Below are 15,239 nucleotides of genomic sequence, written 5' to 3' on the forward strand. Positions count from 1 at the left end.
TGCTATCTTTTTTTAAAAAACTTTTTAAAAAATTTTTATTTATTTATCTGATGGAGAGACACAGTGAGAGCTAGGAGACACAAGCAGGGGGAGTGGGAGAGGGAGAAGCAGGCTTTCCACCGAGCTGGGAGCCCGATGCAGGGCTTGATCCCAGGACCCTGGGACCATGACCTGAGCTGAAGGCAGACGCTTAACGACTGAACCACCCAGGCGCCCCAATTCATGCTATCCTGTTCTCTTCTCAAGTTGGAATACAAAGCAAAAGCATATCATTACAGTGATAACCTGAATCTCTTCCTACATATAAATATTAATAGGTGCATGTGAACATCCAAAAATATGCTTGTTTGATCTTCAAACTATCTCCAGAGTCTTACCATGTTTCTGCATCTCTCCAGCTATCACCTTGGCCAGGGCCACCACCCTATCTCACTTGGGTTCTTACAAGAGCCTCCTAAATAGTCTGCTACTACTGTCTTTTCTCTCTCTAGTTTATTCCCCACAGAGCAGCCGGGGTGGTACTTTGAAAAAGCAAGTGAATCGGGTCACCTGGGTGGCTCAGTCGGTTAAGTGACTTCAATGACCTTCAGCTCGGGTCATGATCCCAGCGTCCTGGGATTGAGTCCCATGTCAGGCTCCCTGCTCGGTGGGGAGTCTGCTTCCCCCTCCCCCTGCTCTTGTGCTCTCACTTGCTCTCTCTCTCTCTCTCAAATAAATAAATAAATAAAATCTTAAAAAAAAAAAGAAAAAGAAAATGCAAGTGAATCATGTCACTCCTCTGCACAAAGCCTGTGTTAGCTGCCCATTTCATTCAGAGTAAAAGCCACAAAGTTACAGTGATCTGTGCAGCCTTCTGTGACCTACCCTTTGGTTGCGTCTCACCTCCTGTGCTCTCCTGCCCACTTAGCTTCAGCCCTTATGAGTCAGTCTCCTTCCTCTTCTTCAGACACGGTGGGGACATTTTCGCCTTAGGACCCCTGACCCAGCTGTTCCTCCCCTCAGGAGCAGTCTTCTACCAGATTTTTGGATAGCGAACTTCCTCACTTCTTTCCAGTCTTTGTTTAATTGTCCCCTTTTCCTCCAGGCTCCCCTAACCATCCTATTTAAAATGGCAACTCTTCTATCCCTATGCCCCAGTTCCTGATCCTTCTCATCTTGTCCCCCCAGGCCTCTCAGCAGGTATCATTTAATACACAATATGACTTTATTTATTATAGTTATTATAGTATGAGCTCCAGCAAGGCAGGTGTTTTCGCTTGTTTGGTTTACAACACATCTCAAGCACAAAGAACAGTGCCTGGTACATGACCGACAGTAAACAAATATCATTGATTGAAAGGAATTTGCTAATTCATTTAAAGGGCATACATTGAATATCTACTCTGTACTTGGCATTGTGCTGGATGCTGAGGGAAAATGAGGAAGAAAGTCAAGATGTGGTTTCTCTTCCCAGACAGCTTAGAGCGTGGTGCTGAATTGGAGTGAATTAATCCAATAACAAGGGTAGTGAGTGCACTCTTTGCCTTTGCGCTTATATTTGAAGAAGCTGTCAATCTGAGATTTTGAATCAGGAAAGGAGATGCTCGCCAAGTATTACGGTTGTCAAAGCAAAATAAAAAAAAAAAGAAAAAGAGTCTGGACATTAGTAGAGAAATACTTTGTCGAAGGGGGTGCTCCTCTGCAATCAGAAGATGCTCAAAGCCCCAGCCAAATACTTCCCAGGGAAGGGGTAGGTGAGCAAAGTCTTTATGTGTATAGACTGTGACTCTGGATAGAGGAAGGGGTGCTGACAACTGCCAGGGAAGGCCTTACGACTTTAACAAACTGCTCAAATAATGGTAATAACGGGCAGGTCATGGCAGGAAATGTTTGTGGTCAGGCACATGGGGTGGGCTGTGGCCTGAGCTGCAGCAGGTGATGACAGAGACGGAGTTCTGGGCCCGGCTGTCTGCAGCAAACCGGCCTGAAGTCGTGACAACACAAAGCTTGATCAGCTTTGTCAGTGTTCATAAGCAAAAGTTAAGGTTTAACCATAAAGCAAGTGATGGCTTATGTTTCATTTCTTAATATAATTGTTCCCTTTGGGGTTACTTTTGCTGCTATATTAAGAATGGTGTATTATGGTGATCAGAAACAGTACAGATAATAGTTTGTCTATTATAGCTGTTGACCACTTCGTTACCAACTGTAGCAAAGTCCCTTTAAACAGGGTCAGTGGGTGTCAAACGTACACGGTGTGTCCTGGGGGCGTGGGGTGTGCACAGGGATGAGAATGCTCATCTCCACCGCACCGGAGAAACCAAAGGCATTCCCTAGAATTCAGCAGTGGAATCGGACTTGGGAAACTGTAATAGGAGTCCTCTGGCTTTTCAAAATAGCCTCAATTTTTACCACCCAATAATGTTATGTGCTTGTAACAAGCTCCGTGCTTTTAACTGAACATTGTCACCAACACTGTAGCGCCGGATCCCTGTTGTTAAGCATGTTTTACTGAAGGGTATACTGTGCATATAAACATTGCAGGCAGAAGAGGAGAGAACACCAATTAATATCAGAATGAATCTGTTCAATGAACTATAAAACCAATGGTTCTTTCGGAGCACATTAAGAGTACGGTAACGTGCTACCAAAGAACTGCATTTTTATCGTGAAAAAATACTTCTCACAGGAGACCTTCCACAAAACCACGGTGTCTTAGATTTTATTTGGGAAAGTAGCTGCTCCCACCTCTAATCACACATACTTTGGCCTCCTAGAAGGACATCTGGCATTTAAACTGAAAAATACCCCACCCGGTCTTGAATTCTCTGACTGAGATACTGATAAATTCACCGAAATGTGTACCAGCCTTTAAAAGAAGTCCCTCAAGGGCGCCTGAGTGGCTCAGTCGTTAGGCGTCTGCCTTCAGCTCAGGTCATGATCCCAGGGTCCTGGGATCGAGCCCTGCATCGGGCTCCCTGCTCCGCGGGAAGCCTGCTTCTCCCTCTCCCACTCCCCCTGCTTGTGCTCCCGCTCTCGCTGTCTCTCTCTCTGTCAAATAAATAAATAAAATCTTTAATAATAAAAAAAAGAAGTCCCTCAAAAATGTGTCTCCCTCCAGAGTTACATAATTATTCTAGTTGGAAGAGTCATGGACTAGGAGGCAGGGAGAAAAGCAGGGGAGCAGGGCAGGGACGGGATTGAGAGGTAACATTTGGGGCACCCCTCTCAGGTCCCTGCCCCTGGGCTCCCCGCATTGGGTACATCATGCCAACTATTTCCCACCACTGCCTAGTGAGGGGGTAGGCTCCCTGTTTTGTAGATAAAGAAATGGAGGTTCAGAGAGGTTAACGAGCCTCTCCCAGTTTCACAGCTAGAAGAAGCAAGGTATGGGTTTAATACCAGGCCTGTCTGATTCAGGCCCATGCTTTGTCTGATTCCGGCTTCAGTGCTGTCTCGTCATTTGTTTGTTTGTTCAGAAGAACTCGGCAACACTGTTTATTGTTGGACAAAATTGTTTTACACACAGACCCAACGGGCCAAATAAATAAATACGTGGCACCTTCATATATAAAAATGGGAAAAAAAGAAACCTTTTATCTTTGGCCTTTTTATCCATCTCCTACAAGCCAACTACTTATATACAGCTAAGTACCTACATGAAAAAGGTTACTGCAATGCTAGGAATAAGATTTTTTGTTGGTGGTGGTGTTGATTTTTACAGAGCTTTTTTCTCCTTTGAGATTATAATGAACATGGTCACACCACAGGTCAAGTCAGAAGCAGGACAGAAAGCAATCGAAAGGCTCGTTTGGTCACCTGAGATCATTAAAAATGGCTGACCCCTAGCAATATGTACAAAAATGCAGGATGTAAGTAAAAAATACAAACAATTTTCCTTTTTAAAGTACTTTTAAGAAGGAAAGCAGGATGGGGCGCCTGGGTGGCTCAGTTCGTTAAGCGTGGACTCTTGGTTCCCGCTCAGGTCATGACCTCGGGGTCCTGAGATGAAGCCCCAGGCTGCTCTGGTGCTCACTAGGGAGTTGGCTCGAGATTCTCTGCCTCTTCCTCCCCCTCTGCCCCTCCCCCTGCTTGCCCACACATGAGCGTGGTCTCTCTAAAATAAATAAATAAATAAAATCTAAAAAAAAAAAAAGAAAAAAAGACGGCATGGCCTTGGGAATTTTGTCCCACCGCTTCTGCCCCCCCCCCCCCCCCCCCAATTCCCATCGTGGCTTTAGCTGGTTGGGACTGTCCACTTGAAGGTGACCCTGTTTAGAGTCTGACATGGGAAGTGAAGGGTGAATAGGTCATGCTGGCCTCTGTTTTCCTGAAGTTCAGCTTTTTCTTTTTCGCTGTCTCGTCATCCTCAGTGGTCTTGAGCTTCGGGGTGTGGACATCGTCATCCTCATCACTTTAGCAGCCGTGTGCCCAGAGCTGCCACAGCCTTCCTCTCCATCCTCTTCCTACCATCCTCTCCCTCCTCCTCGTCTTCCTCCCTGCTTCTTCCTCTTCTTCATCTACCTCACTCTCGGCCTGCGGCTCCCCATCTTCCTCTTGAGCTTTCCCATCAGCAGGTGCGTCTCTTCTGTTCTCACCTCCTGCACAACTTCCTTCCCCTGTATGTCCTTGGTGGTCATCTCAGACGCAGCTGGTGTCCACGGCCTCGTCTGACACGATGGGGCACACCGGGGACCCGATGCAGCGGGTTAGAAAGAGAGCGAGAGTCGGAGGACTCTAGCGATAAAGCTGCAGGAGTCCGCGGGGGCAGAGGTGGTTGCTGCGAACCCTGAGCGGGACCAGGAACCATGTGAAGATGGCTTTTCAGAGCAGCCAGTGGGGGTGTCTTGCCATGTGAAGTAGGATCTTGAGCAAATCACACGGAAGCTTTGATTTTCTGTTTTCTGTGATGTAAAGTGGAGATAAAATACTACCAATCCAGTCCACTTCGCAAAGGTGATGTTAAATCAAATCTATGTGAAAGCACACTAAAACAAGGGTTAAGAGCTTTACAACTGCAAGTCTTTGTCGTTATGGAATTGAATGACATTAACATTTTACCTGCCTGGAACATATCTGCTGCTGTCTTTTGCTTAAGGCACACCATTAGACATAGGCTCTTGGAGGAGAGCTGCTAGTCACTAAAGAATTAACAAATGCCTAGAAGCACATGCTAAGCCCAGTGACAGGGGTTCCACATGTGTGTTAGATGCATGACAAGTCCGATGTATCTATGGTCCGCTGACTGAGTTTCCAAATGCATAAAAATATTTTTAGGGTAATTTCTCTCTCTTCCCCCCGCCACCTCTCTTTTCTGTCATTTCGTTTTGGGGGGAAGTATTTACGACCTCAAGTAAGTTTCTTGATCTTTCTGCACTTTCGTGTCCTTATCATTAGTAAAACGTAATAATGACACTTCAGAGTGTTTATCCCTTCATTTATTTCACAAGCGTGCTAAATACCTACTATGAACTGGGCATTGTTTTAGTTGCTGGGAATTCAGCGATGACCAAAACACACAAAGATCTGTACCAACTTACATCCCAGTGATGGATGAAAACAGTAAATAAGAAAAATAAGAATACAGACTATGTTAGATGGTGGTTAAGTGCTAAAGAGAAGAATAAAGCAGGAAAGGGAAAATAATGATTAGGGATGGGAGGGATGATTTGCCCCTTTAGACATGGTGGCTCAGAAGGCCTCACTGGAAAGTGGCTATTTAATAAAGACTGAAGACCAAAGTAACTGAGACAGGGAGTCACAAGGCTCTCTTGCACATGTGTTGCGTGTGTGTGTGTGTGTGCGTGTGTGTGTGTGTATGTGTGGTGTGTAATGTGGAAATTGCAAATGAAATAACTTATGTCACTCACAGGAGGTACTCAGTACCTGGTTGTTAACTGTGAAGGGACAAAAATATTATGTGTCTATAGATTGTGCATGGGGAATTCTGAATCTGGAAAGAATGGCTTTGCAAATAAAAATGCAAGGCAAAACAAAATGAAAGCACCATTCACCTCAAACTTGTACATCGGGAGTGTTAAGAAATCTCAATGCAATGTCTATTGGTCAGGTGTCAAGAGCTAGCCCCACCCTTTCACATGCCTGAAGACTTCCACTGGCTTAGTTATTACTCATTTGCGAACTCGAATTCAAAATGGCCTTGGGTAAATTTTATGACCTGCAGATCCATTAGAAGTACGAAGGGGAGATAGTTTTTAAGGTTAGTGTCAAAGCGGACACTTGATCCCTCCCTCAGTCCTTCCTTTGTAGTTGCCTCTATAATAGGATATTGAGTTTAATGAACCATAAATCCGACCAGCTCTGGTGCTCTTATGATTCTTTTCAGTGACCTAGTATGACTTTTTTACTAGACTCAGGGATAGCAAATAGCTTTTAGCTCTTGTTCCAACTCTGGTTGATCGGGAGTGACTGACTGGGGCCCAGTCCTGATGAAGGCTGCAGCCTCTCTGAGCTTATCGGGAAATAGGGCTGTGATGGTTAATTTCAGGAGTCAGCTTGACCAGGCAATGGGGTGTCCAGATATTTGGCCAAACATTATTCTGGGTGTTTCTGTGAGGGTGTTTTTGGATGAGATTAACATTTAAATTGGCACACTGGGTAAAGCAGATTGCTCTCCCTAATGTAAGTGAGCCTCATCCAATTAGTTGAAGGCCCGAAGAGAACAAAAGTGCTGACCCTCTCTTGAGTAAGAAGAATTCCTCCTGCCTGATTGCTTTTGAACTGGGATGTCAGCTTTTTCCTGCTTTTGGACTTGGACTGAAACACTGGCTCTTCCTGCGTCTCAAGACTTCTTACCTTTGTACTCGAACTACACCATCAGCTCTCTTGGTTCTCAGATCTTTGGAGTCAGATGGGAGCTAAGCCATTGGCTCTCCTGGGTCACACCCTACAGATCTTGGGACTTGTTGCCTCCATAATCACATAATATCATATCATAATTCCTTATAATATATCTCTTTATGCACATATCTCCTATTGGTTCTGTTTCTCTGGAGAAACCTAATATAAGGGCTATGATTAATTAACAGTGTCTTTCATGGTGGCAGAAGTGGAAAGTGGTCGCTCACATTTTCAAACTGTATAAAATTTTCATGCACAACTGTGTGAGGAGCTAAGCCAAAGTTTTGAATATATTTCATTACAGACTAGTGTTTCAAGACCAGTCAAACTCCCAGATCTGAAATATTAGAGGCATATGTTCCATAACATGCTAGGAAGAATCTTCAAGGAGACACTGAAAGTCTGTATGACATCTCCAAAGCATCAGAGATTTGTGAATCGACCCTGGTTATGTTAGAAATAGACAGTAAAGCAATGGGAAATGAGGATAGATCAAGCTCTGATTTATTTGGCCATTTGATACCACCTTCGACAACTTTGTCTACCTTGACATGTCAATAAAGTTATTAAAATGAAATCTGAAAAAAAGTGGAGAGCATTAGAGCGTAACAGAGTTTCATTTCTAAGTCATAGTGCCCAGCAGACCAAGAGAAGCTAAGCCCAAGGCATAGAGGGACTGCTTTAATTTCAGGCTGCTGCTCACCTCTGCTTGACATTTGACAATGTACTTAAAAGTGCTCCTAAGCACATCAAGGGAAATGAATGAGTAAATAATTGGTTGCTCCTTTAAAAATAGAAAATGTCAGGCTTGAGTTTAATTAACTGCCATAAATTATTCTCAGGTTAACTGTTCAGAGAGGAGCCACTTTTACCCTTTGCCTCCGATGAAGGAAAATTGTTCAGGTCACTTACAGTTTCACGTTCTAAAGTAGCAGTATGAGGTAGTGTGTCCCATCACTGAGAATATCAAGGGATGATGAGAATAAATTTCTGTATTGTATCAGAGGTTGGACTTGAAAACTAGTAATATTTGGGTGCTAAGTTATCACTGTTGATGCTTTTCTTGAAGCCATTCATGACAATGTTTTCCTGATATAACCTGGTTAAGTGAACAGAGAACCCAACCCCTGTCTATTTTTGAAAACTGTTGCCCATCTCTGCAAGAACTCATTATTAATGTGAGGAAAAATAAGGCTGATCATGTACAGTAATGGATATCTGGGAGAAAATAGTCTAACTCAGTACATGTTTACTAACATAGATTATGTGTAAGGCATGGTTCTAGATCCCATGGAAAATGCAAATATCAATACTTATACCATCACATCTAGTAAAATGTGACATGGCAGGTTCTCAAATAACTATACTGTGTGCATCAGATGATAAGAGATTTAGAAGTGATACAAATAAAGTGCTGTGGGTTGACAAAAGAGGGAGGTATTAATTTTGCACAAACTAAGAGTGGTAGATGACAGAGCAGTTATGGAAGGTTTCTTAGAGGAGAAGGCATTTGAGCTACTTCACAAATAGGAGGCTTTTACAAGCAGAGCTGAGAAAAGGGCAGCTCATGCCCAGGGCACTGTAACAACCAAGCCTGGGAGTTTGGAAAGCAGCAGGGCATTGAGTGGGAGATGAGATTGGTTTGGGAAGATCGTAGAGAAAATTAAGTGCCAGGTGGAAGTGGCTGGGCTGATTTTATAGTGTTTGAAGCAGGAAATAGCAAATGGGCTGAGTTTTCGCAATATGCCAGCAGGGTGGAAATGTATGTGGTGGTGTTTTGGGGGAAAGGACTAGAATCTAGCTCGAAGTTACTCCCAGGGCCCACAGAAATTGTAATTTGGCCTGGACTAGGTTTTATGAGAGGAGGCAATTACCATGGAGGTAGGAATAGAAAGGGTGGTGTATCTACGTAGCTGGACACTCTGAATATAAGCAGATTTGGGCCAGGGAAATGTTAGTGCAAGGTTTTATTCTCAGGTGGTAAATGATCCCTGAGGACTTGGTATCAATTTAAGTCCTTGGCTGGGAGGTGTTGAAAGAACACCTCAGGTGCTAGCTGTGAGAAGTGCTGCTCTTGGCCAGGGCAAGTTAGACCCTGACATCCCAGCAATTCCATCTTGTTGCTAAGCTTCTAGCAAAATGTGACTGGTTATGGCTGTGTATACACAAGGCACATGATGGTGATTGATATTGTGGGCTTGGTTAAAATCTCTCATTGTATGTCTCTGTGTGTACACATAAGTGGTGGGAATCCAATAATAGGCCTACTTATCGGTAAATTTGGGACTTCCTCAGATGACTAAGATGCTAAATGGAAAAGAATATTCCAATAACCCAGAGTCCCAGCATTTGCCTTGTTTTTGTAAATATCAGAAAACTCGGGGCGCCTGGGTGGCTCAGTCATTAAGCATCTGCCTTCGGCTCAGGTCATGGTCCCAGGGTCCTGGGATCGAGCCCCGCACCAGGCTCCCTGCTCCGCGGGAAGCCTGCTTCTCCCTCTCCCACTCCCCCTGCTTGTGTTCCCTCTCTCGCTGTGTCTCTCTCTGTCAAAAAAAAAAAAAAAAAATCTCTAGAAAACTCCTGGGGTGGGAGTCAGTGAGCCAATTGTCAGGATCTGGGAAATCACTGTGGTAAGGAAAGGCATTAATGCTTGGTTATCCTGTTTTTTTCCTCTTTTTTTCTTTTGTCAACCCTCAAATAATCTGATTTGCCTTCAGGTAACCCATACAAACTCTTTTGTTGGAAAAATGAAGAAGTTGGGGAAGAAGAGGCCTCAGATCTCTCTGGAACAACCTGCAGTGTTTGAGGTTTTAGTCTTTAGGTAAAGTGTTTTTTAATATCAATTCCACCAGTTGGTACCTGGATTCCACTAGCCAGCTCACATCTGAACTTGCTGGTTTCACATTTGCTGCAGTGACAGAAAAATAGGCCTTCACCAACTCTGCCGAACTCACAGGCTGTAAAATGGAGGGAAAAAATGATATTTAGATGGTGGAAAGGGGGGACGACTAGCTTTGAATGATAGCGTGAAGCTGAGGTTGGGATGGGCAGGTATTTAGAAAGTAGAGCCCAGACACCTGGAACTGAGATGGAGAGAGGTAGATAATTGGAGGAAGCCTTTCCTACAAGGTGCAATCTCAGATACTGAGATACTGAGTAACTTAGATTATAGAGAGTCACAGACTCAAAGGGAGCTGTAACAGCTGTTATTCTGGTGAGAGCAAACAGTGGTCCTCAGATTTGTAGAAATTTGGAGTTTTGTAGTAGGCAGTTCATCAAGGCAAAGACCATATCAGAGGTTGACTTGATGCTGAATAACTTGCTCTGTGTCTCACAGATTTATCCAGTAGTAAAACTGGAAAGCACACTAAAATATCCAATCTAGCATTCTTATTAAGCAGATGAGGATACCAAAGCTCAGTCAGTAAGTGGTGAGGGGAAGATTATTAGAACTTATCTTCTCATAGAATCATCTGTAGCCTGTTATATTTTTCAAACTTTCAGGGTTGTAGTGGAAAAACCACAAGACAACCTGGAGTATAATTCTGGCAAATAATAATAAGTTGTTATTGACCTTTTTGATTATCTCTTTTCTTACCTGTCATGACCGACTGCCAACTAGGATCGTTGTGAGGGTCAATGAAAGGAATGATGTGTATGAAAGTTAAATTCCAAATTGCTGAGCAAATATAAATCACCTTGGTGATGCTGATAAACGATCAGAGATTGAATGTCGGAAGTGCCCTTAGAGCGTGCTCCATCTGGTCACATGGACTGATAAAGAACCTGAGGCCCAGAGAACTGAAAAGCATTGTCCAAGACACACAGTGAATTACTACTGACTCCTGCCTCAAATCCTTTTCAGAGTATGCTTAGTATAAAATAGCTTATAGTAAACAGTGAGCGACAGAGCCTCCCCTAAAACCCAGTTGCTTTTACTCCTAGCCCTGGGCAGCTTTTCTCAGCAGGTTAATGGTGTCTTTTCAGTTTTAAGTCTGAAAATTTCCTAGGAGTGGGACTCAGCTCCATCTAAAGAGTGTCACCTCGCCCTTGATTTCTTCACCTGGATGTGGCATAGGGAGCATGTCTCCATTCCCTGACTGGAGCTATAGTGTGAAATGGCTCAGAAGAATGGGTTTTTCTGTGGGTGAGAGACTGGCTCTAGACGGCAGACTTGAGCTGTTTTGGCTTAGAGGCAAAAGCATTTCCGCATCAAATCATAAGCTGCAGGAGGAAAACCCATCTAATAATTTGCCTCTATCTCCTTTTATTCATAAATCAGTTCAATCGATAACTATTTGAAATGTGAAAGCCTCTATTTGGCACGCCACTCAAAGAGAAAAAGGAATATTCCATCTTTTTGGAGAAAGAGTAGCATGCTTTTTTACTTTTGAAAAAGGGGTAAGCGTAGAAATTTGGCCTCTTGCCCTATTCTGGGGATCTGACAATTCTATCGTGAAGTATGGAGTTTGTGTGCTAATTAAAGTGTCTTACTGATGACTTGTTTGGATTCCAGGATAGGCACCAGATGTCACTCAGCCCACAGCATGGAGAGTTACTCTTAGTTACAACTTCAAGTTGCCCTAGTTGGAGGTGATCCTCCTCCTCCCTACTTGAATAAATTAATTCACACTGAAGAGTCTGTTCCTGCTCTCCTGTTGTTTTCCTTCGTCTACCAAAAGATGGGACCTTATTATGGCCCTGGCTACTTCTTAAGGGGTTATCCAAAAATGCTAACCCAGGCTAAAAAGGATTTCCAACTCAACAGGAGCTCTATTACACGTGCCCTTTGCACTTTCTTTGTGTTTCTTTCTACCTTCCCAACACTCGAGCCACGTGTAACTTGTGCCAAGGCATTTTCTTCAGAATGTGTTCAACTGCCCCATTCACATGTCCTGAGCTGACAGTACATTTATCTCTACTGATTAGCACTAGAGAAAGACAGCTGTCTTTAGCCAACCATAATCGGCTTGAGTTCAATAATTCCGATTGCTTCTGCCCATGAACGTAAATGAGAGGAAAGAAAAAGCTTTGTTTTGATTAGAGCTGACTTCACTTCACCTCCCAAGGCTACAGATGCTGCTTCCAATAGAGACAAGCATGGCTTTCATAATCGACTCAGATGGCACTAAGCTCTATAGGGCAAAAATTCTATAAAGACCTGATAATGTGGTCTACCCCAACAAAGCTAATCTTTCACAGGGCCCCAGGACCAAGCCTTCGATATTGTTTGGGCCTTTAGTATTATCTGGAAAAATTCTTTAACTTGGGGTTTTGGAAGTATAGTAACTAAGAGAATTAGAGGAGAAAATGGCAACAACATGGGGGATGACTTTATAAGGTATACTGAACTATTTGTTTTGGTCCGTCATCAGTTGATACTGGGTAGTAATACACTGGTATTCCTTTTTGTGCTATTCTATGGTAAACCAATAATACCTCGTTGGTAGGAAACTGACTTTAGCTAGGGACACTGGTCATAATCTTATTTCTTATTAGTCAAGTGGCATGGAAAAAAATACAAGTTTTGTACTCAGGAAGAAGATCTGAACTTCAGTTTCTTTATCTGAAAAATGGGATGAAAATACTATATACCTTAAAGCGTTGTTATGAAGGTTAGAGAAAATGCCTGGTTGATGATAACAGGGCTGGTTGTCATTGCCATTATTGTCCTTATAATACTTGTCTACATTTATTCTTTAGTATTTTGGTACTTGGGCTCCACTGAAGTCTCCATTCCAATGGTGGTTTTATTGAGAACAACAACAAAAAAAAGGGATCTTGTTCTAAAGAGTTATTGATAACTAATCAAAAGCTCCTTGCTTTGAATTAGTGGTTCTCAAAGTGTAGTCCTTGTATTAGTAGTGTGAACATCACCTGGGAACTTGAAAGAAATGCAAATTGTCACCCCACCCCAGAGCTCCTGAATCAGAAACATTGGGGACTTGGTAAGAATGCAGATTATCAAGTCTTGCCCCAGACAAACTGAATCAGAAATTCTGGGGGTGGGTTTTAACAAGCTCTGTAGAGGGTTCTGATGCATGCTATTGAGAACCACTGCTCTGACCTGTAAATTTGTCAGCTGAAATTAATCTTTGTCTCATGCTTCTAAATATATTACAGTGTAAATATGGACAACACAGGGACCTCTCTAGAATAAAGTGGGTACTATCTTGCGGCAGTTCTCTTGTGATCCACTTTCCGATCCTCTCGGGGAAAAGAACACCTCCCGGTCAGAATGCCTCTTAGGACTCACTCTTCTTTTGGTGGCACTTTCCTGCCCTTCTGACTATGGTATTACCACATTGACTATAAGGATATGCACAAAACAAAAAGGAGAAAGATATTAAACATAGCAGCACTCAACCCCCAGATATTCCTATCCCTGAGCTATGATTCAGAGAGCAAAGTCCTTGTTTAAGAGTCTGGCTTACAAGGATTTCATTATCTATTATTTGAGGGTTATATTAGTTTATTGCGATACTTCTGAAGTCTGAGGTCTCTATCTGGGAGCCCTGAGAGACATGACAATAATCTTTTAATAACTAACAATGCCTGTGATTATCTGTAACTCATGGAATAGTTTTTCTCCACTAGTTGGCACATTCTTCCGTGAATACCCTTCCCAAACTTCAAGGCATCTGAAATCCCTGGGTATTGAAAGAAATGATTAATAGCATCTATTGATTTTCAAAAGTAAGGAAATACAGTGACATGAAGCTGTGAATAGGAAAGTTAAATTTTCCATTACACATTCACTTTTTAAAGGGTGTTTGGAAATGACTTTCTAGGGGGAATGTCAGTGAGTTTCTAAATATTAAAAATCTTTTCATTTGATGTGTAAAGGTGAGAAATGCTCACATTTATATTGCTGTTCTTGTGTCCTATGGCACAGAACAATCTCTTCCAAACGTATCCAGACCAGATAAGATATTCAGAAGAATCTTTCAACTTTTACTGCTGTACATGTTGGATTAAAGGGAAAATGTGCACAGAAATTTGATCATTATATGCATTTTGTATTTTTGCATGTATACATATAAATGGTATCTTTCTACACATAGCCTTTTAATTTCTCATGATATTCCTAGAAGGCCTGTCCTGGGGCATGGCAGAACCTGCATTATAAAAGTAGGGAACCAGGGCCCGTACTCCTTAGTAATGTCATAGATCAGGTGCACATTTGAAACTGGAACCTAGGTCTTCTGGTTTCCTTGAAGTAAAATAATTTCTGTGGGAATTCTGTGTTCCCGGAATTGTGGATGTGTCCTTACAGAGTGATTTTACACTTGCTTCTGTAGTGATTTGGGGTTTTCATGGGTTCTGGAAAAATTATGTCAATTTCCAGGCTTGTAATTCATACCACCTACTAAGCATACATTTGTATATCACACCCACAGGTGGTGTGGCTTTAGCATTTCTATTTTTCATATTTCTCTTAGAAGGTGTTTATTTCTTCCCCACTCAGTGCCTGGAGTAGACAGCAAAATGTCTTGTAAGTTTTTAACTTATTGTGTAGAATTTTTCTAATCCTTTTTTCCCTACAGATGGGATCATGCTTTGAGGGTTCTCACCTTATGCAGAGGTGTCTTTCCAGCTGTCTCTTAGGTTAAGACTGTGGTATGATGGGCTGAAAGGTGAACCCGAAGATATATCCATGTCCTAATCCTTAGAACCTGTAAATATTACCTAATTTGGAAAAGAGTCCCTGCAGATGTGATTAAGTTAAGGATCTTGAGATGAGATGATCATCTTGGATAATTAGGCGGTCTCTAAATCCACTGACAAATTTCCTTATAAGAGAGAAGCAGAGGGAGATTTGAGAGAGTCAGAAAAGTAGAAGATGGAAAAGTAGAAGATGGGGATACACAGAAGAGAAGGCAATTTAAGACAGAGAGACTGGAGTGATGCATCTGTAAGCTAAGGAATGCTTGCGGTTACCAGCAGTAGGAAGAGGCAAAAAATGGATTTTCCCTCAGAGCCACCTGAGGGAGTGGGTCCTGCTGGCACCCTGATTTCAGGCTTCTGGACTTCAGAAAAAGGAGGGAATAAATTTCTGTTGTTTTACGCTACCAAGTTTGTCACAGCAGCCACAGAAAATTAATACACATGGCTTCTGCTCCCTCCAGAACTTTAAAACCTCAGCTTGCCGCTTCTAGGATCTACATTCCAGCATTCGATCACTTCTGTCCCCACCTATCAGGTTAACTCCAGGAACGCCATTTATCCTAGAATAAAATCTCCCTGGAATTGAGCAACCTGCTATACTTCCACTCTGGATTTATGTTCCCTTTTGTTTTAACCAGGAAAAAAGAAGAGTTTGTTGTATTTTGTTTTGCATCCAGCTACAATGCTTATGATAGTTTTTTGTTATATTTTATCCAGAGTTTTTGTGGTTA

General features: G+C 42.5%; 1 pseudogene; it reads right to left on the reverse strand.

The window, feature by feature from the left end:
• Nucleotides 1-4,254: 4,254 nt before the first annotated feature.
• Nucleotides 4,255-10,445, reverse strand: LOC113920577 (annotated as a pseudogene).
• Nucleotides 10,446-15,239: the final 4,794 nt, after the last annotated feature.

This window comes from Zalophus californianus, chromosome 15 (assembly GCF_009762305.2).
Source record: "Zalophus californianus isolate mZalCal1 chromosome 15, mZalCal1.pri.v2, whole genome shotgun sequence".
NCBI classification, from domain to species: domain Eukaryota; kingdom Metazoa; phylum Chordata; class Mammalia; order Carnivora; family Otariidae; genus Zalophus; species Zalophus californianus.